At 38.5% G+C, this 4,646-nt stretch overlaps 1 non-coding gene across 1 annotated transcript; it reads left to right on the forward strand.

Annotated features, from left to right (window-relative positions):
- Nucleotides 1–3,782: 3,782 nt before the first annotated feature.
- On the forward strand, nucleotides 3,783–3,854 carry TRNAP-AGG. Its single transcript has one exon. It is a non-coding gene; the product is annotated as a tRNA-Pro (tRNA).
- The last annotated feature ends 792 nt before the right edge of the window (nucleotides 3,855–4,646 follow it).

Here is a 4,646-nt window from a genome sequence, read left to right on the forward strand (position 1 = left end):
CTCTAGCTATTTCATATGCTTCGGACGGGAAATTATAAAACCAATACTGAACTATCATCCCTTGAGAAATATATAACATAGCATTCTTAAAATACCATGCTACTCCCCTCACACAGTGATCCTTCATTAGTACTACTTGGGTTATCGCCAAAATTTTGGTTTTGGTCGCTTAAGCTAGGTTTCAAAAATAAGGTCGATACGAGGTGTGTAAATTACTGTTTTCCATGACTTCAACCCTAATGTATATATCTGAGCTTCGAAACCAGATATAGCCATATCAACGGAATCACAAAAGACGCTCACCCTCACAAGTTTGTAATCACTGCTAAAGCTGTCGTACCCAAACGCGTATTGGCTGTATGTTAGACATTTCTAATCCTTTATGCATAGAACATTCGGAAATTGGTCGTCTAATGGCTTTGATAAATAATTATCCAACTAAACTTAAGTAATGCTTCAAAAAAAAAAAAAACTAAACTTAAGTAACTTACCAGTAGGACGCTTCATTAAAACCAAACCATGACAAGAACCATATGTGGGATTTGGTCGGTGGAAAAGAGTTTGGGTTTGCTTAAACTCTATGTTGACTAAACTTGTGCCTAAAGTTTAGTTACTTCTAAAACAAGTTAGGGAACCTTGTTTCTAAAGTAATGATTTCTTAAGGACCAACTTTGGGTCTCTATATATAGGACTAGAATTGTAGGTCGTAGAGAATCCAATCTAGAAGAGTGGTAAATCCTTGTACTTAGGATTTTGGTCTCTTTGGTAGGGAGGACCCTGTGCTACCGTACCGTGAAGGTCAATATCGGTGTGAGAGAAAAACTTGTAGAGAGAGGATTTTAGTGTTCTAGTGTTTAGGGTTTGGGGCTTTGCCGGAAACCAAGTTTCTAGTATTTCCATGTTTCTCCTCTGTTACTAGCAGCTGTGAAGACGGTGTAGAAGAGAAGACATGAGGCTGGTTTGAAGAATGGTTATAGAATTGGTTTCTTCGATGGCGTTCTCGGGTATGTCTTGTTAACTCTTTCGGCCTTGTTTTGGGTTGCGGAAAGAGCATGTAATGGTCTTTGATTTAATAGAAGTTTTTCTGGTGGTGTTGGCCGTGGATGTAGCTTGTAAAGGTGAACCATGTATATCTTGTGTTGTGCTTGTGTGTTTCTTTATCTTCTGTCTTTTTCTTATAATTTCTCTTATGTTTGGTACAAATCACCAATTGCCCTTTGTGATCCTGATTTCCGCTGCGCTCGGGGTGCCAATTTTCCCAACAATTGGTATCAGAGCCAAGGACAGGTTGGTGTGATTGAACCTGGAATTGAACGATGGTTTATTGTTCGGGTGGAGAAATTGTTTTGAAGGTAATGTTTCAACCGGTGTTTACACAAAGATGGGTTTGTGATGTGATTTACAAATCGGAGGTTCAACCTGGTAGAAGTGTATGTTCTTCGTTTAGTTTTATGATGTAGTATGGGATGCAGAATAAAGTTGAATAAGGTGGAATACATATTTACTTCTTGAAGAGTGTTAGTAATCATACACTATAAACAATAGGTTACAAAGTTTGAAGAAAGGATGATCTTGTGAGGTCTCATGTAGAAGCAAGTCCAGCAACGCTTCGAAGTTACGCACGAGATGTTATAGATTTATGTTCTTAAGTCTATGTAAAAGTATTATTGATGACTTGCACGGAATATCAAGAATGTGCCCGATCTCGGATGCATGTACCACGGTAATATGGGCATTCACACGATATATATTTTAAGCGAGTATATTAGGTGTGATGGTGGTAAAGAGTATGTCAGATTGGTGATGGCTTTGAGAATCGCTTAAGGGATTAAGCCTGTTAATCACAGTGGAGATGTCTGATGGTTTGTTTCAGATACACGGTAATCATGACATTTGCTGGAGTACGATATTGAATATAATTCTTCCTTTCTGGATTAGTGTTCTATATGTTGTTAGCTTACTGGTTAGGTGGAGCTAATGGTGATTCTTCTGGATGGTTCACTTGTTGATCAATGGTGGAGTCTGTGCAAGGATTCGTTTATGGTGAATGAAGATTTTCATGGTGTTTGTGAAACGTGTCCAGTTTCATAAGTGTTCTTCATGAAGAAGATGGTTTGAAGACTTTTATCAACATCATGGTGTTTTGGTCGAAGAGATGGTTCTATGAAGATGGAAGTTCGGGTCTGAGATTCAAAAGTAATTCTACGAGTATATAGAGATGGTGAAATTCTCTGGTGGAAGATGGAGGTGATTTCCTATGATCGTCTCATGCTTGACAGCATGATCCGAGGTGGAGAATTGTGGGATTTGGTCGGTGGAAAAGAGTTTGGGTTTGCTTAAACTCTATGTTGACTAAACTTGTGCCTAAAGTTTAGTTACTTCTAAACCAAGTTAGGGAACCTTGTTCCTAAAGTAATGATTTCTTAAGGACCAAGTTTGTGTCTCTATATATAGGACAAGAATTGTAGGTTGTAGAGAATCCAACCTAGAAGAGTGGTAAATCCTTGTACTTAGGATTTTGGTCTCTTTGGTAGGGAGGATCGTGTGCTACCGTGAAGGTCAATATCGGTGTGAGAGCAAAAATTCTAGAGAGAGGATTTTGGTGTTCTAGTTTTTAGGGTTTGGGGCTTTGCCCTAAACGAAGTTTTTAGTGTTTTCATGTTTCTCCTCTGTTACTAGCAGCTGTGAAGACGGTGTAGAAGAGAAGACATGAGGCTGGTTTGAAGAATGGTTATAGAATTGGTTTCTTCGATGCGTTCTCGGGTATGTCTTGTTAACTCTTTCGGTCTTGTTTTGGGTTGTGGAAAGAGCATGTAATGGCCTTTGATTTAATGGAAGTTTTTATGGTGGTGTTGGCCGTGGATGTAGCCTGTAAAGGTGAACCACGTATATCTTGTGTTGTGGTTGTGTGTTTCTTTATCTTCTGTCTCTTTCTTATAATTTCTCTCATGTTTGATACAAATCACCAATTGCCCTTTGTGATCCTGATTTCCACTGCGCTCGGGGTGCCAGTTTTCCCAACACCATAAATATGAATATCAGCTGCTACGATTTTAGAATCCAACGGATTATCTATCTTTACAGCAGACGGGCCGCTACGCGAAGGATCATACCATGACTCTTGGCATCTGCTTGCAAATGGTTTTCTTATAAGCCAAGAGAACTCCAGTTCACTTTTAAGACGAATTCTAACATAATTTTTGAATAATTTGTTGCACCAGTATTTGCATACGCACCTGAATCTTAAAAGAGTGGCCATGATTTCATCCAGTAGGATCCCGGTCCCATTATCAAATATTCTTCTCTTTTTACAAGAAGCTCGAGTATCCATCTTTGGGTTGATTTGTTTTCTGGCTTTGTATCTATTAGTTTGGATCTAGCCGTACATATAATAGTTAGGGTTAGAAAACACTCGCTCGGAGTTTTTGGACGGAATGAGACATATATATGCACACATTATAAGTTTAGGAAGGCTTGCATTCGTTTAAAGAAACAGCCATGGTCAGAGGAACATATAGTTCACCGCCGCTGGAATCAAATATGCACGTCGAGTTCGCCATAGGCTACTAAAGGTGGCTTGATAGAAAAATAATCGTCCACTTGTGCTGTTGAAGTAGCACATTAAATATCGGCATCGTGAGCCACACTGTTCGCTTCTCCCTGAATTTACTGAATTCACATCAACTGGGCAATTGGTCTAGCATGGGCTTGAATGGTTCTTGGCCCGGACATATGATGCTATTCGCGTTAATATTTTTAAATAATAAAGGAAAACAGCAATTGGGCAATTGGTCTAGTGGTATGATTCTCGCTTAGGGTGCGAGAGGTCCCGAGTTCAATTCTCGGATTGCCCCTATTTTTTTTTTCTTTTTTCTTTTTCCTTTTTCCTTTTTTCCCTCTTTCTTTTGCCCCCAAATTTTCTTTTTCGTTTCTTTTTAAAATCTTCATTCATGTAGAGCCTGAATTGGACTGCCCCCATATTTTATTTTTCGTTTCTTTTTAAAATTTCATGTTGTTTGAATTTGAAAGGAGATGATCGGTTGAGATGATACCTGTTGTGTTTGAATTTGAAAGGAGATTATCGATTGAGGAGATACTTGTTGAAATTAGTGGAGTTTCAATTTTACCATGCTTACTACTCTAGACTCTAGCTACCCTGCAAAATGTGATTGCAATAGGCTATACTTTAAGAGTCACTTGTGTACAACAAAAGGAAATAAAACATACACTACAGAAGTTTTTCCGGCATGAGATTTTCTAAAATGCAATGAGTAGTATTACTATTGCATCAACTAGGTGTTCGGTACCGGGAAATTCTGGCAAGGTTGTGAGCCACACAGTACTGTTGGGCTCTCACTAAATAGTATACTGAAAATGACTTCAAGCAGAAGCTATCCCTATCCTTTACCGAGACAATATTAATTCTCTTTACACTATGTACCCCTTAGTCATACAGGGTAGAATTTTGAGTTAATCGATATTTAATATGGGGAAGACCGTCATGGTTAGAATGACACTATCGTACATGGTGCACTTATTTTTTTGGGGTGTTTTTTTGGTTATTGGGAAAGCGCCTAGGCAACATTATACCTATAGTGAGATCTCCAAATACATTTCGTTTAAAAATGAAATTACAAAACAATGCC

Source organism: Papaver somniferum, chromosome 1 (assembly GCF_003573695.1).
Source record: "Papaver somniferum cultivar HN1 chromosome 1, ASM357369v1, whole genome shotgun sequence".
NCBI lineage: Eukaryota > Viridiplantae > Streptophyta > Magnoliopsida > Ranunculales > Papaveraceae > Papaver > Papaver somniferum.